This window comes from Vulpes vulpes, chromosome 12, assembly GCF_048418805.1.
Source record: "Vulpes vulpes isolate BD-2025 chromosome 12, VulVul3, whole genome shotgun sequence".
Taxonomy (NCBI): Eukaryota; Metazoa; Chordata; class Mammalia; order Carnivora; family Canidae; genus Vulpes; species Vulpes vulpes.
Window position 1 is genome coordinate 49969975 of NC_132791.1, and position 27413 is coordinate 49997387.

Below are 27413 nucleotides of genomic sequence, written 5' to 3' on the forward strand. Positions count from 1 at the left end.
CAGGTACCCCTCAATTTTTCTTTTTTAAAGGGAAATGTGAATTTGGTGTTTATTCTTTTGTTCGTGTTTTTATACTATCACTATCCTGATACACATCCACCCATGGCCTTGTTTTGTCCTTTAAAAGTTCACAAATATAGTTTTTATATTTTGCAACTTTCTTTTTATACGGGACATCATTCTCATATTTAGCTCAGGTTCATGCATGTTCACTGCAGCACAGTATCCCACTGTATGGATATATCACAATATGTTGATCCATTACCCTTTTGAAAGATATTTATTTTGAATATTTTTGCAATTTGTAAACTGTAATGGTTAATTTTATATGTCAACTTGACTAGGTCATGGGGTGCCCAGATATTGGATCAAGCATTATTCTGAGTGTTTACGTGGATGTTTTGGGATGAAATTAACATTTAAATCAGTAGAATGAAGGCAAATGGCCTCCCTAATGGATGTGGGCCTCAGCTGAAGGCCTGCAGAGGACAACAAGGCAGGCCTCCTCTCCCCTAAACAAGAGAGAATTCCTCCTGCCTTTGAACTAGGACATCCACTTTTTGCTGCCTTCAGACTCAAAGTGAAATATTGCCTCTCCCTCAGCCTCGAACCTGTTAATCTTTGGGCTGGAACTACACCACTGGTCTCCTGGGTCTCCAGCCTGCCAGCTCACACTGCCAGGCCTTGGGACTTGGCAGGCTCCACAGTCAGGTGAGCCAATTCCTTCTAATAAATCTCTTTCCATATAAACACGCATCCTGCTGGTTCCATTTCTCTGCAGGGCCTAACACATGAAGATGAGCCTTTTTATGCATGGCTTCTGAGCACACGAATCTGAGTTTCTCCAGAGCGTCGACCTAAGAAAGGGTTTCTGGAAACACCTTCCTCCATGATCTCAGGATTTCCTCCTTCCCTCAAGCCATCATCCCTATAAGCAAGTCAGAATCTCCACTCCTTTGTGATGCTTCACGGCTTCCTCTCCATATCGGTCTGCGCTGGCCTCTTGGTAGCAGCAGTGGCATGTACAACATCCTTCCTCTTCCACCCCAGGTTTCCTCAGGTAAGTGCTCCACACAATCCCGGCACCCCCTCCCTGTGTCGGCTGCTCTCTCTCCGTTCCCGCCTCCCACCTCCAGCAGCCCCAGAGACTTCTATGTGGGCGAGACTCAGACAGGCCTTAACATCCCCTGCCCCGCAGCAGCTCTTTGTCCAGGAGTAGTGGTGGTCAGGTAAACAAACCCTTACACTAAGGCAGCACCTGCAGAAAGAGAGCCTCATCAGATGCAGGGGGCAGGCCCTGAGGAGGGAGCCGAGCCAGGCCTGCGGGGAAGGAGAGGGCCACAAGGGGGGCTAGGTCTGAGGGAGGTGTGCCTGTGGCCTGCCACCTGGCTTGTCTGTCATTTATGACACAACTGAATTCGGTTGTGCTATGGGTATGTCCACCTGGATGAGATTTATAAACAATGAGAATAAAACTAAGCTAGAAACCATCTGAGGTTTCTCCTACTTGGGTTTCCAGATTTTCTGTCCTGAAAGCTGGCCCCATTTCTGATAGAACGCAGCAGTGAAATCTGGCAGGGGTTTGCTGCATTTGTTTTATGGTGAGGAGGGGCTCCGTTGCCGTCCTGTGACCTGAAAGATAGAAGAGCTTCCACTCAACAGGGAGGGCCTGGGGCCTCACCTCACCATCAGAGACACCGGCTTTCTTCTTTTAGATACACGATGAATGGATCCTGCTCCCTTGATCAGCGTTGTCTTGAACTAGGAAGGAAAAGGAAATCCATTTTGAGAACCTGCTATTTTATTTGGTTTTCCCGGCACATTCTCTCCCAGGAAGGAGGTTCCCCTGTTTTAATTACATCAGGCTGGGTTTGGGCACCGCTGCCAGGAGCTGAGGGCTGGCCAGTCGCAGCCTCACTTCACAATGCTTCACAATTCCACTGTCACTACAGCGGAGCTCATGTACTGTAGGAGCGTATTTCCACCTGCTGTTAAATCGCCTCCACCCTGCCACGCCAAGTAATCAACTTTGTGGGCTCATGTGCTTTTTGTTTTTTCCTCGAATACCCTCATCGGGTGTTTCTCTCAGCAGACAAATGGGGAAGGCAAACAGGAGGTGTTGGTGGGCAGGCCTGAGCTCTCTTTCCCTTTGCACCTGCAATCCTCGGGGGGTCCGCCTGCATCGTCCTGTTGGACTGCCCCTGCCCAACCCAGCCTTCAGGAGCAGGGCAAGGACCTTTCTTCATTTTCTTTTCTCTCTGTACCCAGAGCTCTGAGTTCAAGGTGTGATTTTCAATACGCTACTCATGCTGCCGGATGCTGGTCAGAGACATCTCACCTGGAAGCTGAGTTTTGCTAAAGGTAGTTAGTTAAATAATGAACATTTTCTTGACCTTTGGGCATGTTGTACCAATTATAGAGGAAAGCACAGTGGTTCTTGCTGTCTCCTTGGCTGGGGTGTCCAAACGAGGGTAAGTGAAATGTATTGGAAAAAGTGGATTTACACAAAGCTAAAGGAGCACAATTGTCTTCAGGGCATTCAGTAATTAAATCAGCAATAACCGCCCATTTTTTGAAGGGCTACCATGTGCCAGGGCACAGTGTACTTTGAGATGCTGGCTCTACATCTAAGCTCTGTGGGGTAAGAGGCATGTTTTTCTTAATGATTGCGGTGCTTCTAGGGTTTAGCTCTGTGTTTGATACAGAGAAATGCTCAGGAAGCTTGTGGAGGATAGGAGGAAGAAAAGAGGCTGCACATGACCCCGTCTGGTTAATTTTATCCTCAAAGCTACTCTTATGCACATTGGTGGGTCTTCAAATCCAGTTTTATAATAGGGATGTTCTCTTTCTGTCACCTCATTTTATCTTTCCAACAAAGTAGTAGGTTCAGTGATAAGGATCTTGTTTCTAAAGCCCACAGGCCAGTAGTAGGATCTGATTCTGAGTGATTTTGTTGCCAAATACTATGCTCTTCCTAGTATACCAGCTGCCCTGGATAGAGGAGGGCCACACAAGCAGATCATGGAGGAAAGCAGGGCTGGGTGCCACCTGTGCCTTATTCTCATACTTCTCCTTGTAGCTGGCAATGGCCCAGGGCTAGGAACTGATATTTCAGACAGGGGAAATGCTTGTGCAAAATGAAGAGAGTTATTCCCTCCCCCTCCCTTTTTTTTAAGGATTTTTTTTTTTTTTTTTTTTTTTTTTGAGAAAGAGAGAGAGAGAAACAAAGCACCAGCAGGGGTGAGGGGCAGAGGAAGAGGGAGAAGCAAATTTCCCGTGGAGCATGGAGCCCAACACAGGGCTTGATCCCAGGACTCCAGGATCATGACCTGAGTCAAAGGCAGACACTTAACCAACTGAATCACGCAGGTGCCTGAGAGAGTTATTCCTTAACAAACACCCTGGCCAGTTCTAGCATCAGAGATGGGGGATTTCTTTATGATGTCTGATGGTTCCCAGTTTAGGCTGCAAGCACCAAATGATAAGAGAATTCCTTTGCTGATGTTCAAAGTCAAGTCAAGGCATTGCAAGCTGAGGACATTAAAATTAAGAGGATGGGTCAGATCTCTCAGTGTGAAGCTAGACTGGCCACCTCTCTTTCCTGTTGGATCACATATCACTTAAAATGGGAGAATTGTATGAAGTTCTCCTCTAGGAGCAAAGAGATATCATGGAAAGGAAAAAAAAAAAACATAAACACTATGCTTATCTGGCATTCCTCTGTCATGAAGATGGTATCTTGACCTTTTGCTGGTTATTTTGACTCTTGAAAATCCCATTTTATGGTACTTTTTTTTTTTAATCTCAAATTCAAAATTTGTAAAAAATAGTCAGCCAGCCCTACTGATCCTTGGAGAGTAGAAGACTGGAGAGAGCATGCCGGAGTGTTTGGGAAGCCTGTCTCAGGGTGTCCACCCCACAGAGGAAGGTCATCCTGGCACAGGAAGGTGCTCTGTAGATACTCATAAAAGACAGGAGGAAGGGATGACGCTGCACATGGCACCTTCTGTTTATCTGCAAAGCTACCTGCACACTGGTCACACTTGTGGTTTTCAAATTTCGTGGATGATGCCTCAGGATGAACGACTCCCTCCAAATCCATGATAGAAAATTTAAAATGTTTGTTAAGTAAAAGACCCTTGCTAATGCATATCCTTTGGATATAAAGAAGGGCTGTGGTGCTCAATGTGACCCTGAACCACCAGTAGTGAATGCATTCTTCCCTCTGCTGAGATGTAGAACCCGCCCAGGTTCCCCACCTAATGCTAATGTCTTTGGACAGCATGATTGGGGCCAGCACCTCAATCACACCAGACACTAGTTTTGGATGTCTGTAACTTTAAGACCAGAGGAGGTAGAAATTCTCAGAAGAGGGAGACTGAAGATGGCTTTGGCCTCTGGCCTTCCATCCCCTTGAAGTGATTTTTCTCCTCACTGGAGAAAGCTCGCCCTGACTTCCCAACAAGCTCTATTTGCCCTTGAATCTGACCCCAAATTCCAATTTTCTCATGCTGCTTAGATTAGATGTCTCTTGTGGAGCTGACCTAGCCTCAGCCTCCAGACCCCTCCACCCTCCCTGCCCCAGCTCGGCCTCATTTCATACTCCCACGTCTGACATCAGGTCCCACTCTGCCTCCTCTGCACCTGCACTCCATTCCCTGGGCCTGGGCTTCTGATGTTCCAGTGCTGGCAGGGGCTGCGACTGCCTCCAGCTGAACCTCTAAGGAATGGAAGCTCCTGCCCATGCAGTTACCTCTGAGCTGCTGCTTCATCACGCACAGAATCCTGGAAGGGGATGTGGGGAAGCCTGTACCCTCCATGCCCTGCTCTTGGCCTCACCCACAAAGGAGAACAAACCAGTCTTCCCTGCGGGGGCACAAAGCCCCATGGTCCTGTCCATGAGTGGACCCAGAATTCCCCACTCAGGAGGCAACCACATATGCACTTACTTAAGAATTCAAAATGTGTCATCTTATAAGAGTTGACTGATTTTGCCAAACCCTCCAATTTTTACTTTAAAAAAACTGTGTTCTAGTTCCTTCTTATTTTTCTTCTCACCATCCTGCTCCCTGAACCCCCCACCCCCCACCATCCACCACCTCCCTGCTGGAGATGCTGAAGTGCACGTGACTCTCTATCAGAATGTGAATTCTCCAATAAGTCATGGCTTGGGGTCACTCTCCTCTAAGCAGGACCACTTCTCTGAGCCCTCTCTCCCACAGCTCTGGATGTGTGTCCTTCTCCAAAATCAGAGATAGGAGCAGATGCACATTTCTTAAAATCACTATGGCCTCCAGTACAGGATGGCTCAGAAGAAGGTAAGGCTGGAGAATTAGAGGCTTGTGAAGAGTTAATTTAAGTGTCCTGATAAGGGACATTCAGGACACCTATCATCCCAGAATATGTGCAATGACTTAGTGGAGCCTAAGTAATTTAGACAAAAGATGACACAGAGCAGTTTGCCTATTCCTCACCGTCTACTCCCCTAGCACCCAAACCTTAAATCTTATTATTATGATGTAAGAAACGTATCTGTCAGCTACAGGGTGGATGGAATCAACGAGAGAAACTGCCTGTCCACCAGGGTTTGTTTATACTCTTGAGGCTTATCACCTGCTGGAAAAATGAGTCCCTAAAATCTGACCAATCAGATTAATACCCCCCTCAGAGTGCAATCAATGGAGTCAGAGGGAAACACTGATTGAATACCATCCTCTAAGGAAGCAAAAATTATTAGTTGACTCTGAGAGTCCATTCACTGGCATTTTCCCCGAACTTCCTTCAAGGGCAATAAATGGAGATTCAGGCCCTAACTGGGAATCCAAGGGGAGCTATGAGTCAAGCAGAAAAAGGAAATTTTCTACTGGAAGCAGAGAGGTTTGAGGCTTTGCTGAGAGGAATGTTATTTAACAGGAGCCTCAGAGACACCATGAGATAGTGGGACATAAAATAACCCTGCAACAGTGGGTGACAACATTTTCAGTTATAAATTAAGAGACACCAGAGTAAGAGATAGCACATGTGGCACATAAGCCTCTGTGGGTTATTAACAATGAGAGTGAAGGTTTAAATTACTCTCTGTGTAACCTTTCTGAGATTTGATTTTTATGGAAACCATTAGCAAATATGAGCTGGTCAGGGAGAGGATAAACAAAAGATAACCCAAGCAGAAGGGCATAACTCAAATCAGAGTGAGGGAAAAACCCAAATGGAAGACCAAGAGAATGCAATGCTCTCTCATCACTTGGTTGGTAGGAGTCAAGAAAAAAGGAAGGAAGGAGAGGAGGTACGTGGCTGAGCTTCAGGAACCCAAATCCAAGTATATGACATTTTCCTTCATAGCATGAAATCTATGGGTACGCAGTCTAGCTTAGAACAGCAGGAAAAGCCAGTGGGAAGCGCCCAGACCAGGATAGTACAAAGCAAGTTTCACTCATCCTCTAGGCCAAAACTGGCTAATGGCTTAATCATTATACTAATTTTATGAATTAGAAGTTACTTCTTTACATTTTGTACTTAAAGTCAGAGGCTAGATCTGAGATCAACAGAATACAGCAACTGACTAGTGGCATCTGCACCTGGCCCAGGGCTGGGGAGTGGGTTCAACTAATATGGGAGAAAATAGTGCTACCCACAGCCCAGTCCAGTTTACTGGCACTCTTTATATTGGAATTCAGAGTCAAAGGCCAAGCTAATACTAAAGTGAATCCTTTATCTTTGTTCTGTACATTATTTCTCATGGACATTTATATGGAGAGTGATGTATTATTATTGGTAAGTGGTATTCTTGGATCCCTTGGCACTGAAAAAATCTAGTAAAATGTACTCTTGATCCCCCAACTTTTATATGTAGGAATATGGGACCTGAAACTTCCCCTTGTAGGGCCAAGTAAGGCTTTCAGAGGTCTTGTTGGTTACCTGGGGAGTGAGTTGGGGATGGGACCTCTGGGTTGAGATCAGTGAGCAAGAATTGTTCCTGGGCTCTTGCCCTCTCTCCCATCCAAGAGAAGTGATGCTCAAATTCCTGTCTTATGGTCCAGGATACCATCAAACCTGGATACCACTGGCCCAGCTCAGCAAAGCCTATAGGGGAAATGTAAAGACTTGAGTTGAGATGACTTGATTCACCTTCGCTTAACCCACAAATGGCATGTAGGATGCTGACATTATCTATCTGGATCTCATGATTGCTTTTTCCTCTGACAGCCAGGCATCTATGTGAAAAGCTTCTTGGCATAAAAGTAGATTGAGTATTGATTCTCATTTATGGTTTCAGGGGTCCCTCTTCAGGAAACAGGACAATCTACATGGTAGACCCAACTGCAAAGACTGACCTTTCTCACAATAACAACTCATATAATATGACCTAAGTGTAAGTACAAATAGAACAGTACCCAACTACCTTTGGGTCAGAGCTCATTTTATATTGTTCATAAGAAAATATAAATAAAAACATTCGTCAAGTGCTAAGTACCAGGTCAATAAGACTGGTTTTATTGTAATGTTTGCACTTTGTCATCAGGAAAATAAAACAACGATCCTCTTCTTTTTCAAGCTAACATCGCAAAGTTGAAAGGGTGACTTAACTATTTGTGCCTGTGCAAAGTCTCCTTTCCTATGTAACAAATAGGTTTTGAGGCATTAAAAAACTCATTGGTATATTTTCTCACATATGCATAGTAGGTATATTTGATTGAGTTGTTGATTTGAAAAGATCAGTTGCAGTTGAAGAGTGGAGAGACTCCTACACTTGCATGTTTCTTGCTGTATCCCCTCCAATGAAACCTCATAAAAGCTCTTTCCCACAATATGGATAGTATGGCCAAGCGCAAGCTTTAACCTTTCTGAGACTCATCCTTATAAGTGAGATGGGATAAGCACACAAATATTGCTTTATGTCTTTGCTCAATGTTGCTTCCCCTTCTAGGAATGTCTCGACTCTCTCATTTCAAAACCTTGCTCAGGGTCACTTTTTCTTTGAAGCTTTCCTTGACACCTTCGTCTTTCCTGGGGAAAAGTGACAGCTTCTTCCTTTGGGCTCTGCTAAATCCTATAATCACTTTCATTAAAACACTTAGAGCCCTTTGTGACATTAATCTATTTAAAAGTCTATCTTCCTCTGCTATACAGTGGTTTTCTATGGGGTAGGAGCTATGTCTCATTCATTCCTGAACAGCAGAAACTTGATATTTAATTTCTGAATGAATATAGGAATGAGTAACAGAGGACAATAATCGATCAAGTGATGTGACCCACTCCAGGTTTTAGGGAAATCCCCCTGGCATGGTTAAAGTACACAGGCTAGAATTAGATCAAAAGCATCAAGATTTCTTGGGACTCAGACATTGTCTCTGGAATGCTTCTGTTAACTTCAGAAGCAACCCTGTGTCATGCAAGCTATTACCGTCTACCAGTACATGATCTGAACACTGAGTCTGCAGAGCCTAAGACAGAAACCACATGTCATGAGGAGATGCAGAACAGCATAGGAAACACTGAACCGTAAAGCCCTTTGGGAACAGACCAGCCTCTGGGGGCGTGAGGGTGTAGATGGGGGCAGCACAGTTGACCAAAGGCTACCTGAACCCCTTCATCTACTGTACAGCTCTCCCAGGGCTCTTTGGAAACAGCTTATGCAAGGGTAGGTGGTCAGTCTTCTCTTTGGGTTCTGGGAGCCCTTGCAACCAAGTATGGTGCAAGTGGTTAGCAGTGCCCAAAGCTGACTGGGGGAAAGGAGGAACTAGCTTGGGCTCAGGGGGCATGGAGGCCGCATCCAGCCCTACCCTCTGGACCAGGTCACAGAGAGGTAGATAAAAGCCCAGGGCACTGGGGGATGTGGGGAAGGGTGGCACTTCCTGCTCCCACTATTACCCTGAACAACAAGTGACTTATTCAATTCTAGAATGAGGACTAACCTTTTATTTACTTTTTTTTTAAGTCTGTATTAAATCTACAGGATCAAGTTCTGGTTATCTCTAGCCTGTTCCATTTTTTAAAAAACAATTTTATGAGGTATAGTTTATTTAAATAAACTGCCTTCATTGCAAGTACACAAACTGATGAGTCTGACAGATCTATATGTCCATTGCTATGGACTGAATTGAGTCCACTGCAATTCATATGCTGAAGTCCTAACCCCCAATATGATTGTATTTGAAGACGCAGCCTCCAAGGACAGATTTGGGATTATGTAAGGTCACAGAATGGGGTCCCAGTATGATAGGATTAGCAGCCTTATAAGAAGAGTTAAGAGACACCAGAGTTCCCTCACTGGCTCGCACCATGCCCTCTGGTCCTCACCAGCTTCTCTCTCTCTCTCTGTCCCTCCCTCCCCCTGCCTTGTGAGCACACAGTGAGAAGGCAGCTGTCTCTAAGCCAAGAAGAGGCCTCTCAGAAGAACTGAACTATCTGACACCTCCATTTAGGATTCTGAGGCTCCAGAACCGTGAGACATTAACTTCCAGTGTTGAAGCTCCCTGCTCTACGGCATTTTGTTTTGGGAGCCTGAGCAGACTGATGTACTTGTGAAAACAGTCAAGATACTAAGAACAATTCCACTACTCCGCTCATTTTTTAACTCCTTTTTTACAACAGATTAAAAACTTTTTTTTTTTGATTAAAAACTTCTAACCTTGAAACTAGCAAAGAGATGTCTGCTATAGGAAAATACACAGTCCTTTCCACAATGACTTTTGACAGGTTTTATTGCCTATGATGTTATTATGTCAAATTTTAATGAAGAAAAGAAGCCATTATGCAATTAAGGCAAAGAATTCATGGAAATTCAGTCCCAAGTATCCAATTAAGCTTGGCACAGTTGCTCTCTCTCAACTGGTTCTGGTAACCTGCATAAAATTCCCAGCTGAAGCCTGACAGTTATTCATTAGAGGCAACAGTTTCTCTGAGCAGAGAGGGTTCCAGAATGTTTTGGAAAAGGGAAGCTTTTGATGTTTTCTGGTGCCTTCCTCATTTCCCAGGAGCTAAATTCCCTTTGCCTCCCTCTGGAGATGGTTTCCTAATCTTTGTCACTCCTGCCCTGCCCTCCACCCCAGGGAGGGTCAATGCAGCTTCCAACCCCGGTCAGCAACTTGGGAACAGGTCTCCCATGGCTCCTGCTGGGCCCCTGGACCTAACACACTGTCCGGCAAGCGCTGCTGCCCAGGAAGTGTCTGTGGAATGAATCTGATTAAATGAGATGAAAAGAATTGACCAAAGGCACGACAGCCATTTGAAGCCACAGAGCTTGAGATTTCATGCATGTGAAGGCAGCTCAGAATGCTGTCTGGTGAAGCTGCCTTTCTATTTTCCTGAGATCTCTGGGCAGGCAGGGCCAGCAGAACAGAGAAATTATTCTCCAGGCTACAGAACTGGCCTGACCGTTGGGTCCCAGCAGGAAAGGCCCGCCGTCCCTGCCTGGCCGGATCCCCGCTGTGCTCCACCTGCCCCCTGTGCCCTCTGCAACCGGTAGTCCGGGGTTCCCCAGGCTGCCTAATGCAACTCAGATTTATCGTGTGTGCCTGTCACTGCTTTCGCCCACCCGTGGCTCCTTGGAGAACGGAACTAAACCAGAGTCATGAATGTTAGGGACACACCAGAGCTGGCCATCATGGGTGCAGTAAGAGGACACAACAACCTTGCCGAAGTTGCAGTTCACAGCTGTGGTCAGAGAGCAGCAGAGGAGGCCAGACCATCCCCGAACACCAAGTGTGTTCCTGCCACCCCTGCACTTCCTCGTTCCCTCCACTCAGCTCCCCGGATCCAAGCACAGAAGAAGACAGGTGGGTAGCCCGGCGGCGGAAATAGCAGACATGTCGCACTCACCTCCTAAGGTCCCTCAGCCTGAGAGCGACGCGGGCGTCCTGGGGACCGCAGCTCGGACTTTCCCCGCTTGCAGGTCGAAGCCCTCGCCATGGACTCTCCTTCCTGCTTGGTTCCACCGGGTGTGGCGGGTTCCCATCCCTCTCCTGTCTGCCTGCCCACCCTCCCGCTGGGCCTCCTGAGCGGTTCCGGCCAAGCTCAGCCCCCTTCCCTCGGGGCTTCTCCACCAGCTGGGGCGCCCTCCACCCCGGCGCCCACAGCCTCCAGGTTAAATTCCGGTTCCTCCCCTTGGGGATTCATCCTACCGCGGTGCAAGCAGTTAACGCAAGTGAAGCACTTCCAGAGGGCACCTGCTCCTCATCTCCTGGCTCCAGGGCCCCGGAAGCTCAGGGCAGCAGGCCGGTTCCGCGCCCAGAGGTTCACAGGATCGCACTGCAGGTGCGCGCTCCTTCCTGGGGCTCAGGGCTTTCAGACGCGTTGCTGGCACAGCTGAGTCCCTCAAGGCTATGGGAGGTTATGGGAGGGCGGTCCCACTCTGTTGCTGGCTGGCGGCTGGGAATGCTTCCACCTGGCCTCCCCAACTTCGAAGCCAGCAAGGGAGGGTCTCCCTCATGTCCAGCTGACCTCGTCCCTCTGACCCCTTACTTTCTCTCTCTGCCTTCTCTGTGCAGATTTTTTTAAATAATAAATTGATTTTTTATTGGTGTTCAATTTGCCAACATACAGAATAACACCCAGTGCTCATCCCGTCAGTTGCCCCCCCAGTGCCCGCCACCCAGTCACCCCCACCACCCGCCCTCCTAGTTCGTTTCCCAGAGTTAGGAGTCTTCATTTTCTGTCTCCCTTTCTGATATTTCCTACCCATTTCTCCTCCCTTCCCCTCTATTCCCTTTCACAATTATTTATATTCCCCAAATGAATGAGAACATATAATGTTTGTCCTTCTCCGATTGACTTACTTCACTCAGCATAGTACCCTCCAGTTCCATCCACGTTGAAGCAAATGGTGGGTATTTGTCATTTCTAATGGCTGAGTAATATTCCATTGTATACATAAACCACATCTTATTTAAGGGTCCATCTGGGGAGTTACCCTTTCGAGGACCTCGGAGTCAAATGATTATAACCTTCATACCATCTGCACAATTATTTCTTCATGTAACAAAACCTAATTATGAGAGTGCTGTCCCATCACCTTGAAAGGGAAGGACTTACAGGAGAATGAGGGTCATGGGCAGTCACCCCAGAATTGTGCCCACCCGCCTCCACGGGCTACATTACCCCCTATACAGTGTCAGTTTCCTTGGGTATAAAACAAGGGGAGAAAACCTGCCTCCCAGACTCTTGGTGAAGGTCAAAGACAAAATGTGAAGGAGTCACTCAGTGGCCATAGGTCTCTTTTCTTCCTGTTATTTCCAGACTGCCACCTCATCGTTGTATCCAGAGAACAGACATGAGCTGGCCTGGATGCCCATGAAACGATTCTGTGACATCCTTAGTCACAGAATGACTGCAGATTTAAACAAACAAACAAAATCCAAATGACTGATAATGTCCAGCAATCTGATTTTTGGTAGGTAGTTATAGCTGAGGTCACCCAGGATTAGTGTGTGACCCAAGTTATGCTAATTTCATAAAGACCGAAGTCTGAACTCTTCAATTAGATTACTTTTATAAAAAAAAGCTTAGACCGTTATTTATCATGATAAAACAAAAACGCTTATTCATGGCACTTAAGTTTTAATAAATTAGATGCTTTGAAAAAGAAAACCCATGGCACTGGGTTTTAATTGACTAGAAGCTCTGAGTCCAGAGACAAGGAAGCTGGTGGCTTCCGGGATACCCCTGGTGCAGAGTCAGGCCAGGCCGGGCCTCTCCGGCCCTCCTTCTCAGCCGGTCCTCGGCTGCTGCTGCCCCCCAGCCCTGCTGCCGGGGACCATCAGAGTGCTGTGCCACCTGGGGAAGTTCTCCTCCAGACACCGTCTGATTCTCCCCCTCAAACCCTAACCAGCCTGTGCGCTATCCCTTCAGTGCCTATCTGGGGGCCTGCCTAAGTAGGTGCCGGAAGAATAGAGACGACAACCAAGGAGAATGGCTAAATATAATAGCCTTTTCCTGATCCCATCCCTACTTTACTGGGGTCTTCCGCCCTCTGCTAGAGCAGAGACTGTTGCTGCCAGAGTTCTGTCAGCGGTCTGGGGGATGCCACTCCTACCAGGGACAGGTTCCAGGACTCTGGCCCTCCCCGGAGATGTGAACTTAGCACCTGTGTTCTCCCCAGGGCCCTGCACTTCATTCACACTTCTGAGACAAGATGGAACGGCTGGGTCAGAGGAAGGCAAATAACTTACAGTAAAATGCAATTTTTAAGTATGACTTGGTACCAAAACCATTCTGTACCAGTGGATTTTTAGGTGAGAGAAAAATTGGGTATTATCTTCTAAAACCTGTATTTACAAACACCTGTTTTATTTACATAACAAGGAGGAACAAAACACCAGTGTTCTTCTCCCCCCCCCCCCCCCCCCCCCCCCCCCCCCCCCCCGCTTTTCTTTAAGACTTTAAGATTGTATTTATTTATTGGAGAGAGGGAGAGAGGGAGAGGGGGAGAGAGAGAGAGAGAGAGAGAGAGAGAGCGCACATGAGCAAGGGCAGAGAGAGAGGAGGAGGGAGAAGCAGACGGCCCTCCTGAGCAGGGAGCCGACTAGGGGCTGGATCCCAGGATCCTGGGATCACGCCCTGAGCCAAAGGCAGTTGCTTAACCAACTGAGCCACCCAGGTGCCCCTGGTCTCAAAAATTCAATGAACTGTCATCAGCGGTGTACATGTTTCCCCCTAGCAGTGCTCAGTGACCTGCACCTCCGAAGCTTAGCTGACCAGCAGCAGATTCCATCCAGCAGGAAGCCCGAAGGCATGTGTCACGTGGAGGCCAGCCAGCTTTTCCAGGCCTCGGGGGCTCTGACGGGCCGGGTGCCAGAGAGGGCTAAGGCTTAGCAATTTGAGCTGTGTAGCTTCGCTGCCTGCTTTGGGGCCTCTGGGTGCAGTCTGCGAGCGGTGAGTGGCATTCACCAAGGACTCTGCAGTCCTGCGGCAGGAGGTGCCCTACCAGGGATCTTTCCTGATGGCTTACCTTCCCCACAGCCTGGCCTTGGCTTGGACCACCATTTCTCACTTAATTTCTGTCTGCCATTCCACGCTTTCCTCCGTGGCCACAAACACACCCAGCGCATACCTTGAATGTGCCCCTCTCCTCTCCTCATCACCGGGTTTGGTTAAGGCCGTTTAGAACCTGTAGCCCTTCCATTTTGTCTACTTCTTGTCTTGTCGTGATCCTCACTCTCACATCCAAGCACAACCCCAGTGTACTCTTTGGGCCCCACATACAGAATAGCTTGCAGTCCCTCAGGCATGTCCTGTGCTTTCTTACCTGCAGCCCTTTGCATAAGCTGTCCTCTCTGCCAGGAGGGAAGGCTCTCCTTCTCCTCCTCAGGCTTCAACTGGCTATTTCCTGCTTGGTCCTCAGGATTTGACTTAGAGGCTCTAGAAAGCCACTCTACTCTGCAAGTCTACGATTGGTGTGTACCACTGGTTCCCTCAGCCACCATGTATTCATCACGCTGGTAGAGAAATAGCTAGTGAGCTGGCCTGTCCCTGTGACCGGGGTGGGGGAACCTAGTGAATCTCTAGCAGCTTACCTGCCATTTGTTTGACATTCAGAAAACTTTGGGGAAAAGTGAGGAGGGAGGGAAGAGGAAAGAGAAGAAGTAAGGGAGGGAAAAAGGAAGGAAAGGACATTGGAATGACATGGCCTTTGAGGCAGAGCGGTTGGGTGGAGGAGTGACAGGAGATCCTGAGCTCCTGGAACATCCCAAAGCCCCCGTCACAGACAGTCTGAATCAACATTTCAGTCTAAAATCGGGCAGGCAGCCAGCCCTAGCCAACATGCTCTGCTGCACACTCACGGCAAGATGCCAGATTGAGTCCTTTCCTCTGAGAAAAGTCTCAGCTTCCTCCAGTAAGAATGCATGGTTTAGCTGGATTCTCTGGCTTGTGCCATCTATGAGAAGAAACAGTACCTCTCCAATCCACTGGATCTTGAGTATCTTCTCTGCCCAAAGCCTAGTCCTGAGCTTTCTGCCTGTTCCTTAGTCTGAAGGAGCTTGTGACTGGGTCGGTAAAGGAGCTTCCCAGACTTGAGATTTCACCAATTAATACCAAAGCTCATGGCAACCCTTCGGATGGCCAAACAAGCCATAGTGCATGAAAACTGACAGGGAACGATCAGAAGTTTTCTAGGTCAAAGGTCAGTTTCTCCCTTCATCTACTCCTGGAAAGGACATTGGAATGGCATGGCCTTTGAGCACAGGTATGGTACATACCAGTACCCAGATAGGAGAGATACATGCATATAAATAGTAATCACCTTTATTTAAAATATTTTTGAATCCAGGAAACCTTATTTTACACAAGTTTACAACTAACAGAGTCAGAAACAAAGAAAATACTGTGGCCAAATTAAAAAAGGGTGTTGCCTGTGTTATCCTCTAGGATTTTGATGGAATCTTGTCTCACATTTAGATATTTCATCCATTTTGAGTTTATCTTTGTGTGTGGTGTAAGAGAATGGTCTAGTTTCATTCTTGTGCATGTGGATGTCCAATTTTCCCAGCACCATTTATTGAAGAGACTGTCTTTCTTCCAGTGGATAGTCTTTCCTCCTTTATCGAATATTAGTTGACCATAAAGTTGAGGGTCCACTTCTGGATTCTCTATTCTGTTCCATTGATCTATGTGTCTGCTTTTGTGCCAGTACCACACTGTCTTGATGACCACAGCTTTGTAGTACAACCTGAAATCTGCCATTGTGATGCCCCCGGCTATGGTTTTCTTTTTTAATGGTTTTCTTTTTGGCCACAGTAACTTCTTGCAAGATACATCCACGAAGGCAAGGGAAACAAAAGTAAAAATGAACTATTGGGACTTCATCAAGATAAGAAGCTTCTGCACAGCAAAAGAAACAGTCAACAAAATTAAAAGACAACCTACAGAATGGGAGAAGATATTTGCAAATGACATATCAGATAGATTAGTATCCAAGATCTATAAAGAACTCATTAAACTCAACACTAAAGAAACAAACAATCCAATCATGAAATGGGCAAAAGACATGAAGAGAAATCTCACAGAGGAAGACATAGACATGGCCAACATGCACATGAGAAAATGCTCTGCATCACTTGCCATCAGGGAAATACAAATCAAAACCACAATGAGATACCACCTCACACCAGTGAGAATGGGGAAAATTAACAAAGCAGGAAACAACAAATGTTGGAGAGGATGTGGAGAAAGGGGAGCCCTCTTGCACTGTTGGTGGGAATGTGAACTGATTCAGTCACTCTGGAACTCTGTGTGGAGGTTCCTCAAAGAGTTAAAAATAGACCTGCCCTACGACTCAGCAACTGCACTGCTGGGGATTTACCCCAAAGATACAGATGCAGTGAAACGCCGGGACACCTGCACCCCGATGTTTATAGCAGCAATGTCCACAGTAGCCAAACTGTGGAAGAAGCCTCAGTGTCCATCGAAAGATGAATGGATAAAGAAGATGTGGTCTATTTATACAATGGAATATTACTCAGCCATTAGAAACGACAAATACCCACCATTTGCTTCGACGTGGATGGAACTGGAGGGTATTATGCTGAGTGAAATAAGTCAATCAGAGAAGGACAAACATTATATGGTCTCATTCATTTGGGGAATATAAAAAATAGTGAAAGGGAATAAAGAGGAAAGGAGAAAAAATGAGTGGAAATATCAGAAAGGGAGACAGAACATGAGAAACTCCTAACTCTGGGAAACGAACAAGGGGTGGTGGAAAGGGAGGTGGGTGGGGGGTTGGGGTGACTGGGTGATGGGCACTGAGGGGAGCACTTGATGGGATGAGCACTGGGTGTTATGCTATATGTTGACAAATTGAACTCCAATAAAAATTTTAAAAAAAAGAAACAAAGAAAACAAAACCAGAGAAATCCTCTGTAAAAAAATACACAAGAAGTATTTCTATGTGTGAAAAAACAGTAAACAGTCTGAACATCTGAACATCCAAGTCTTAATCTCAATTCCACCTCTCCTGGTGAACACCACTATCAACCTCGAGAGCTGATTTGTTCTTGTCATTCTTCACTGAGTAGATGAAATATGTTAAGGTGTCTTTCTTATTCACAGAAATAGATCTAAAGTGGCAACCAACTATCTCAACAAGTTGTGCTTTGTTAAGTCCTGGTCTGGTTGATAGTTTGAAGTGTCTTTCATATCTCCTCAGTATATTTACTTGCAATTGGTATAAGTCAAACTCTGGAATACGGAGGCAATGATTCAGTGTTCTCAGGAGAGGAGGCAGAGAGCAATGGAGAGGAGGCAAGGCTGCCTTCGCACAGCAATATCTGCCTTCGTGGGTTAGCCTCACCTGGCACAAATGCTAAAGTAGGGCAGTCCGTGGGCAGCTTGCGAGGTGTCAGGGCTGCTTGCAAGCCAGGAAACAAGGGTAGACAGCCCACCCCCTGCTCTCCCCTCCCTCTGCAAGTGGTTCATTTCATGCAGCCAAATGTTATGCCTAATAAAAGGGAGTGCCACGTTAACATGGGAAAACAAACATGGGAAAAATGTTTATAAGATAATGCTAAGTGAAGGAGCAAGATACACATTTGTGTTTATAATGTGGTTATAATTGCACAAAAACAAAAATCCTAGGAACCTATGTGTACATAGGTGTTATCATAAATGATAACATAGAGATGTCCCTGGCTGGTCGAGTAATTATCATCAAAAATATCTATTTGCTCTACTTTTCTGATTTTTCTTAAAAATGTCTATGTTTTATGTTGTTACAACACAATTAAGTATTTTTAAAAATAGTTCTAGAAGAAAGGGCCCTGAAAGGTCATTCGGCTCAGTGGCTCCCAAAGGGCGTTTGGATGGGTACCCAGCTGGATGCTTCAGCATATCCACAGAAGCTCACCAAATATGAGCAAAGACCCAGGCCACAGCCAGAGACCCTGACTTAGCAAGCCTGGCATGGGGCCCAGAAATCTGCATTCATTAAGTTAAAAATGTAAAGCTTGCCAGGTGATACCAAAGTGGAGCCAGAGTTGGAGATGTGTGTTCTAGTGCAGCCCAACCTCTCACTTTGTAGAAGGAGGAAACTAAGACCCCACATTGTATGTGTGTGTTGGCGGGGTCGGGGGGTCACCTGCCAGTATGTAATGGAAACAAGACCACAATTCAAAACTCATTCTGGAGGAAAACAGTGGACTCTGGGTAGTTAGACAAAGAACTTTGAACTTGCCAACTCTTGGCCCCTTTGTGTTTCTTGTTGTTGTGTGGTGTGGCTTTGCAAAAGCCAACCTTTTGGGAATGGCCTGACCCATGTGACTGTTTAAGAATGCTTATTGGAGTCAAAGTGCTCTTCTTGTGACCTTTTATGAACAAAAGCATCCAGCCCTCTGGATTTGAAATGCTAATATGAAGGAACTGGATGAAAGGGCTCTGGTGCTGCACCCCCTCCTTTCCCTAAGGGCTGGCATTATGATGTCTATTTATTTTGGCCTTCAGGGCAGAAAGTGAAGTTGCTCATCCTCCTTTGATGTGCAAGGTTGGTGTGTCTAAACAGGGATGCTGGAAGGGCAGGCTGGCCCCCTGTCTTCTGGCCAGACCTCCCCTGAGTCAGGAGGGCTAACCTTCAGCCCCGGTGATGGAACAGAAAGGGCAGGAGCAAGGGGAGGTGGCCTAGGGGACGCAGCAACAGCGAGAGCTGCTGACTCAGTTCTGTACATGTTCCCAGTAACTTCACTGCATGCCATTCAGCCAGGTCCTTCCCAGCAGACACCCTTCAAAGCTGCCTTCTTCCTCAATGCATTTGTCATTAAAAAAGAAGCCATCAGAAATGGTGGGTGTCAAACTCTGTATTTCTCTGCTTCCTATGGAAACAGCTGCACCTGAATGGTGCTTCCCTCTCCTCCTGCAGCATAAGTTGTCTTTGTCCCACTGAGGGAAGGAGATCAGGACAGGGACGGGATTGGACATCAGCTTGTTTTGGCCAGAGGCTCATCAGGTTACTTCAAAAGAGAAATGTGTTTATGTTGGGATACCCAGGGTCTGAAGAAGCGACAGAGAGGTCAGAGAAGCAGTCAAGCAGCAGGCAGTTCTAGATGCCAGAAATAACAATGATGGTAACAATAATAATAGCTAGCATGGCAAGACAGTGCTTCCTTTCATCCCTCATATCTTCTTCCCTCCCCTCCTTCTCTTTGGGGAAGAGGGTGTCTGAGCTAAGATAATGTAAACAGATAGCGGCTCTGCTGAAAGCCTGGTGAGGCGGTGAGAAGCAACCACTTCTCCAGGAGGAGGTGCAATCATACAATAATCTTACAAAAGAGCCAAAAGCAGGGATCCCTGGGTGGCGCAGCGGTTTGGCGCCTGCCTTTGGCCCAGGGCGCGATCCTGGAGACCCAGGATTGAATCCCACGTCAGGCTCCCGGTGCATGGAGCCTGCTTCTCCCTCTGCCTATGTCTCTGTCTCTCTCTCTCTCTCTCTCTGTGACTATCATAAATAAATAAAATTTAAAAAATTAAAAAAAAAGAGCCAAAAGCTGATGGAAAATATTTGCAAAACACATCTGATAAAGGATTTATTCAAAAAGGATGAGCACTGGGTGTTATACTATGTTAGCAAATTGAATTTAAATTTAAAAACCTGTAAAAAATACACAAAGAGCTCTTAAAGTAGTAAAGACACAACAGCTAAAAAATGGGCAAAAGATCTGAACAGACACCTTCCCAAAGAAAAATGTAAATAAGCACGGGAAAAATGCTCAACATTATCTGTTTCCAGGGAACTACAAATGAAAAAAATAATGAGGTACTACTACATACCTATTGGAATGGCTAACACAGAGAAAACTGATGATACCAAATGCTAGCCTGGATCAACAAGAATGCCTTCATTGCTGATAGGAGCACAAATGGCACAGCCACTTTGAAGGACTGCCTGGTAATGTCTTACAAAGCTAAACAAATGATCCAGCCATCTTACTCTGAGATATTTACTAAAGTGGATTCAAGACCTATCTTCACACAAAAACCTGTGCGTGAACATTTATGGAAGCTTTATTCATAGCTATCAAAAACTGGAAACAACCAAGATGTCCTTCATTAGGTGACTGGATAAACAAACTAAGGTGGCATAGGGAGGAGGGAGAGAAGTAGATGAATTTGTGAAATATCCGATACTACAAAAAAGGTCAAAGTTGCATCTGACACCTGTGAGTCTACAGTATGATTGGAGAAGGATGGTCTGTCTGTTAAATTAGAAAGCTGAGTGCAGTCAGCCTAAATCTGGGAAGGATTTAGTCCTGCCTGGAAAGCAGCAGGTGCTTACCATGCTCGCTCTTCCACATATTCCAGGAGTCAGAGAGAGGGGCTTGCTGCCTTCCAGAGGTGTTGTTTCTAGGCCTTGTCTGTTTCTTGTTCTAGATCTTATTTTTCCATCTGCAGCAGAATGGTGGAGTAACCAAAGTCAGACTTGAAAAGATGCCATAAAATCTACCCCTCATAATAAAAAAAAAAAAAAAAAAAATCTACCCCTCATTTCAGTGCAGCTCACCCAACACTTGTCCACACCTGCTCCATGGCCAAGACCGATCTCAGAGTATCTTCCCCATTGGCCAGAGTCATGCTTCAGATTTTCAGGACCCCAAAAGTGGGCTATAATAAAGTGAACTAAAGGTCCCATCAACTTTGTTATTAGGGAGAAGTAAGAGAAGAGTACAAGAACCAAGAAGAATCAAGGTTTAGAGAAGATGGGCTAGACCTATTAGGATTTGGCAGAAGAAAGGTCTAAAGCTTAAAGGTGGGATGCACAAAGCTGAGGCTGGATCTAGAAGCAACATGTGAGCTTCACATAAAGAGTGTGGATTTTTTTTTTCTTTCTTTCTTTCTTTCTTTCTTTCTTTCTTTCTTTCTTTCTTCTTTCTTTCTTTTTCTTTCTTTTTTCTTTCTTTTTAAAAAATTTATATATCCATCTGAGAGAGACAGAGGAAGAAAGAAATCAAGGGGAGGGGGAAGGGCAGAGGGAGAGGGAGAAGCAGGTTCCCCACTGAGCATGGAGCCCGATATGGGGCTATATCCCAGGACCCTGAGATCATGACCTGAGCTGAAGGCAGACGCTTAACCGACTGAGCTGCCTGCCAAGCACTCCAACAGTATGGATTTCTAAAGACAAATCTGGCCAGCTCTCTGTCTGCTAATGTGTTACTTGAATTCTGGAGACTCTGAAAGTATGTTTATCATGATAATTTTAAGGGAAAAGCAAGGGGACTTGGTCACAGTTACCAAAGGAATTCAATGTAGGCCTAAATCAAGGACTCACATGTCTACTCTCCATCTAGGAGCCTTTCATCTAGATGTTGTGACTGTTAACCTCACTCCTTAGAATGAATGTAATCCCTCAGCTGGCCCTTTTGGGATGTGAAGGAAGTGAGGATGGAGGAATTGAAACTGTCTTGGGGTGAGAAGAAGAAAGAGCAAGAGTGCTAGGAGATAAGAACTTGGTGATAAGAAAATATAACTTGCTGGAGTCTGAGAAACAAAAGACTAGAACTGTGGGGGAAGCAGCAGGTTCATTGGACAGTCTGTGAGCAGTGCCCAAGTGAAGCCTCAAGGAAGCACTGAGAAAACTGGGGGTGGGGGGGAAATGCTGGCTTTCATGGCCTCAGGGAGCCCCAGTCTGCCATCGGGGGCGTGAGGTTCCAGGTTGGTCATTGCTGGCTCATTTCCACTGACAGACAACCTGAGGCTTCAGTGAGGCATTTATTATACATCTAGTTAGGTGTTTTTCATTCCATTCTGGCCCAAATGAATTTTATGTTTCTCGGATGTAAATCAGGTTGGAGTGCTCTGAGACTCAAATTCTGTCTTCCAACTTCAGTTTTCAACACTCATAATATATTCATTTCTGCTACTGATAGATCTAACGTCACTGGCTGAGTATGAATCACCATCAACTTGATAAAACCAATGATTTTCCTTTGAAGAAAAAAGAAGAGCAAAGATTCAAAATATAATTCACAAAGTTGATTCAAATTATAATTCACTATATTTATACAGTCATATCTACTAGGGCTTTGTATATTTAGATGAATTATAGGATGAAAAGATCGGTGGAAGAAAGGTGGAATGTAGATCTTCACAGAAAAACCTCATTTCTCAATCATGATAACTCAAGAGAGAGCTTGTCTAAATCATTCTAAGTCACTGAGAATATCTCCCAATGAGTCTTACATCCTAAGAAAAAGAGTAGACTCCCAAAAGTGAGGTTAGACTTGATCACAGTGCAGATCAAGTCCATTGGATGGAGGGTGGAGACTTGGCCCCTTGACTCAGACCTATAACAAATGCCTTTGGTAAACCTGAGCATGTGCTCTCCTCTCTCTATACTACATTCCTCTCCTCTCAACTGAGGTGATGGAGTAGTAAATGCAGAGAGGAAAAACAGGTTTCAGCTCTTGTCCCTCCTCCAGGGATCTGAGAGTCTAAGTGAGTGTTTCCAGAGGCTGTAGGAGGGCTGGAAGAGGTACACTGATGCATCAAAGGAAGAAAACGGAAGTGAGCTGAGCTCTGGAGATCAGAGAACACGTCATAGAGATGGAGTTGCAGAGCCTTGAGGGGCCAGTTCACGACACATACAGGTGACAGCAGAGGTCAACAGCATGGTGTCTTGCCTTGGTCACAGAGGGGCACCTGAGTCGGGAAGCCAGTGGCAGGACTGGGCCAAAGGGTAAACAAGAAGAGGAGGTGATTATTAGTGATCCCCATCATCCCATCCATACCCTCTGTTCCCTCCAGAAGAAGGTAGTTTTACCTAAAGGAAAGGAAGCTCAAGATTTAGGTTCTGATTTAGGTCTTAAGGGCTTGGCTATGTCTTCACATTGTCCTATGTTTTTGTGAAATTGGAAAAAAGTCAGATATGGGAACCACAATCGGTTGAGATCTTGGTCTCTTCCCTCTGCGACTTTCCTTCGGTGGCTTTTCCTCTTGTTTCAGGCAGTGTTAGAGTAGTTGTGAGAACTTTTTTGGGATCTGGCTAAGGAGAAGTTGGCTTCTGAACACAGTTAGTTCGAGTCTAGTGAGATATGTTTACAGACTGTGCCATCCTCTCTGTGCATCGTTACTGCCAGCCATCTGGTGTCTGAGTGGTACCCAGGCTCACTGCTGCCATGCCCTCCAACTCACCTGGTCTCACAGCAGCAAAGGTGTGGGCTACCAGCCCAGATACAGGCTTCAGGGGCCTGGCATCAGAAGTGGAAAATAGTGGAGGGGGAACAAGGCTTCCAATGTAGAGGCAGAAGCTGATCCAGAAAAACTTCTCCAACACATGTGCAAAATTCTAAGCAGAGGATTTCATTCCCAGTGACATCTTGTCAAAATGCAAGTTGCCTCCTGTCAGGAATATACCCCGAGTGGAATTATAATTATGCCGGGCATGTTTTGTCCTTTTCTGAATGGAATTTTGTGAAATAAAATTTAAAGGAGTACTCATGTTTCTAGGACACAAGCTTGAAGCAGATCAACAAACAGTGAGGACATCTGAGCGTGAAGCCATGGGTTTCATGCCTTCCAACAATAATCAAGAATATCCTTTGTTTTTGTTTTTGTTTTTAAAAGAACATCCTTTGTGAACCACTTCTGCTCAATGACTGACTTACCCTCTGGGCTTGCTATAAAAAAACAGCACAACACTGCCAGTACTACGAGGGGGCACAGAGTATACAGGCAAAAAGTGCAAGAAGAATGATTAAAGATGTCATTCTTTAATGACATGTCAGCCAGTTAAAACCGTATCTTTTTTTTCGGAATACTTGATATATTATTCAAGTTTGTGACTTATATGTGTTCCTTTCTGCCTTCTAAATAAACATCCACTTTCAAACCGAATTTTATGCAATTTGTACCTTTTTTTCCTCCTTTTTATTTAGGAAGTCTCTTCTTACTGTACAAGTTTCAGGTCCCCCACAACCTGGGCTGAACCCTGGTCACAGGCTGTCTGCCTTCGGGTTCCCTCACTCCTGATGGCCCCCAACTTCCTCAAAAGAAATTGCTGAGATTCTGTCTCCATAATCATTTCCCTGTGAGAATCACAATCATAAAAAAAAAAAAGTCTTGCTCCTGCCTCCCTGTGTGCTTCAATTTCTCCTTCTCCTTTTCCATGCGATTCCCTAATATCCCACTCCTTTGCTCTCTGCTTTCCCTTTCTTGGAGGGTTGTTTTCTGCTGTCTATACCTCACACTACAACCTCTCAGTCAGTGGATCAGAAATTGGATATAGGTCTTCAAGCCTTACTTAGCATGCCTCCAAAAGGATTGTACAAAAATCTAACATCTGCTGGGCGCCACCTTCTCTACTCTTCAGACTTTCTCCTTCCTTCTAGAGCTCTGTGGCAGACACCCCTCCCTCAGCCATCATTCAGGCTTCCTTACAGACAGAGCTGTAGTTTGTTGGCAGCAGTTGGGCAGCAATCAGCTCACAGCCTGGCATTTTCACATCCTGGGGAGTGGGTGGGAGGGTTTAAGCTGGCCAGGTCATCCCAGGCATCCCCACTGGTGACCGTGCCCGGTGTGGGTGTGTGACCCAGTCTGGCCAGTGGGACTAAGCTGACATCCGCTGAGGGACCCTCTGTTTCATAATAAAAGAAAGCATATCACAGGAGGAATGAGCCTTTTGCCATCCTTGTACTTACCTAAGAAAGTGCAGAGTTTCAGGATCACCTCATCACTCTGGTTAAAGGCCAAGCGCATCCAGGGTGTAGACATGGAGCCCTGTCATTGCTAGTCCTCTGAATCAGGCCTGGGATCATTTGTCTCCAGACTCATATCTGTCATTAACAACAAATATACTTACAGATTTAAGCCACTGTGGCTCTGTTTCATTGTTGGAGCTGCTGTTGTTACTTGCAGCTCAAGGTAATCCTCACATCTTTGAGAATCTAGCACAGATTTGTAGATTAGACTACAGTCACTCCCCGCATGGCCCAGTCCTCTGTGGTCATCAGTTTGGAGGATCTGTTACTCCATTTAGCAAATGAGTTACTCCAGTGATGCTGTGGGGAAACACTATGCTGTACCGCTATTTATTGTACCTGAGGGCAGAGACAATGTGCTGGGAGAGGCTGGCTCAGCATGGGATGTGGTAGGAAAACGCAGCCTGTTGGTATGTTTTTAGCCACTTCTTTCAGCCTTCAGCGAGGTCTCACAAGAGCTAAGTTTAAGCTTAACTCTAATAGCAGAGAGAGAAGATGATGCAGCTTTATTCAAAGGAGGCCTTTTCTGCTCAATCCAAGTTGAATGCAGGGCCAATAATTTGGAAATGGTCAAGGTCAGAAAGGCTGGATTCTCCACTCCAAGCTAAAGTTGGACATGGAAGAAGAAGAAGACTTAGAAATAGGTAACACTGCGGGGAAAGAAAAGCCTGTTGTCACAGGCTTCTTTCCACCACCTTCTTATAAGTACTCCCTTTCCACTGGGAAGCTGTATCTAGAATGAAGCTTGGGTAAGGAGAGGATTATTGTTGCTGCTTTTGCAAATGAAGCCCTTGGTTTGAAATGATTCAAGGTAAGGAGGTTCAACTTTCTGCTAGGGGGGCAAACACAGCACAGCAGCAGAGAAGATACCCAACTCTGGGTATGTGAGTGCCCACTGCATTTCCTAGAAGCAAAGACATGGAACTACTAAGTTTACAAGAGACCTCTATCATCAAAGAGACAGGACACAGCATGGAGGCAGAGGATATTGTCCAAACTGGAGTTTTACTCTCTACACCCAAGCATGGCCCTAATGCTTCAGGGAGGGTCAGTGGGCTATCAGCCCTACTTCTACACGTGTCCAACCCCCAGAAACACCTCATCTCTTCTGGAACACTTTTTAGCATCTGAAGCTGTGCTGGTTAATTTTAATGTGTCATAGTACCCAGATATTGGTCAAACATCAGTCTAAACATTGCTGTGAAAGTATTTTTAGGTGAGATCAATATTTAAATCAGTAGACTTGGAGTAAAGCAAATTACTCTCCTTAATGTGGGTGAGCCTCACCCAATCATTCAAAGGTCTTAAGAGAAAAAGATGGAAGGTCCCTCAAAGAAGAGGGCTATTTTTCTTCCAGACTGCCTTTGGACTCCAAGCTCCAACATCAACTCTTCCCTGGGTCTCTAGCTGGCCTGCCTGCCCTGTCGGTTTTGGACCTGCTGGCCTCTGTAATCATGTGAGAAAGTTCACTAAAATTAATCTCTTCCTCGATGTATATATACACGTGCTATCGGTTCTGTTTCTCTGAAGAACCCGGATAATACAAGACCTTACCTTTAACCCAAAGGAGAAGTATCCCATGGAGAGGCTGCTCTGCTCCTTGTTTGAAGGCCAGGATGGTTCAAGATTTCTCACCACCTGCTCATCCCAACCCTGGTTGAGTGTGGTGGGGCTGGAAAGACTGGAGGAGCCAAGGACCAGGTTGAACTGGCTGCCATGGAAGCTGAAATGTGACCTGTGTCCTGTGAGACCAAGGGCTGGAATTCTCCTGTATTTCATCTCGAAGCAGGAGATTTACCTGTATAAGAAAAAGTGACGAGTGTTACAATTGTATTACAGATAAGAAGTTGTAAAGGTGAAAGGAATTTTCTAAACTTTCAAACAAAAAAGTAAAGGTGGCATTATCTTTCTATTATCTCTGTAATCATTTGGATCACGAAATCAGTCATATGAAGAGGCAATGAAAAAAACAGAAAAAATGTAGGAAAATAATGAGTTAGGGAGTTAATTAGTAAACATGTTCATTATATAATAATGTATTATTTTTTCTATTTTTTAAATATTTGGGCCTTTTAAATTTTATAATCTCTTGTGATTTATTTTCTTATTCTAAGTAAATGGTGCTTTTGTGTACTTAATTTTGTATTTATAATCAGTATTTTTCTTAAATAAGGACTCCCAAATGGTATGAACTCAGCCCACAAAACCCAGATATCTCCTGATCCTCTCTCAACTGATCAGATCTGAAGGGAAAGGCTTCACATCATGCAGAGATCTTGCAGCTGAGACTGAGGCATGTGAGTGAGTTTTTCATGCATGTGTCAGGCTTGCTGAAGCATATGCATGGAAGACAGGTGGGTCTACACGTTGGGAACCATCAAGATGAGTGGGGCAAACACTATGGCTTTTTCACTTAGCAGCTATTTCCTCTTCTTTCTTTCATAACACAATCCCAATTTTGTTCAGTTATTCCTCCTCCCCCATAACATACAGTAAATTAACTGGCTCCTACAAGCCCAGGAGTAAATGATGATTTGTTACCAAAGAAGTACATGGCATGTCCCTGGCAATGGTTATGGCTCAGGAGATTTAGGAAGGGGGCACATGGGTGGACTTTGTCCATCGAAGAGAAGGAAAGGACTAGGATTCCGTAATTCAGTGGATGTGAACAGGGAAGCTTGTGTCTCCAGTTGTCACTGGAGGCATCACAGAACCATGACACACACCAGCCTTAGG

The 27413-nt window shown here is 45.5% G+C and overlaps 1 long non-coding RNA gene across 1 annotated transcript; it reads right to left on the reverse strand.

Annotated features, from left to right (window-relative positions):
* Positions 1-1697: 1697 nt before the first annotated feature.
* Positions 1698-26467, reverse strand: LOC140594897 (uncharacterized). The gene is made up of 4 exons (XR_011996174.1): positions 26232-26467; positions 24618-24752; positions 23113-23319; positions 1698-1761 (listed from the first exon to the last, which is right to left on the reverse strand). It is a non-coding gene; the product is annotated as an uncharacterized lncRNA (long non-coding RNA).
* Between the last annotated feature and the right edge of the window lie 946 nt (positions 26468-27413).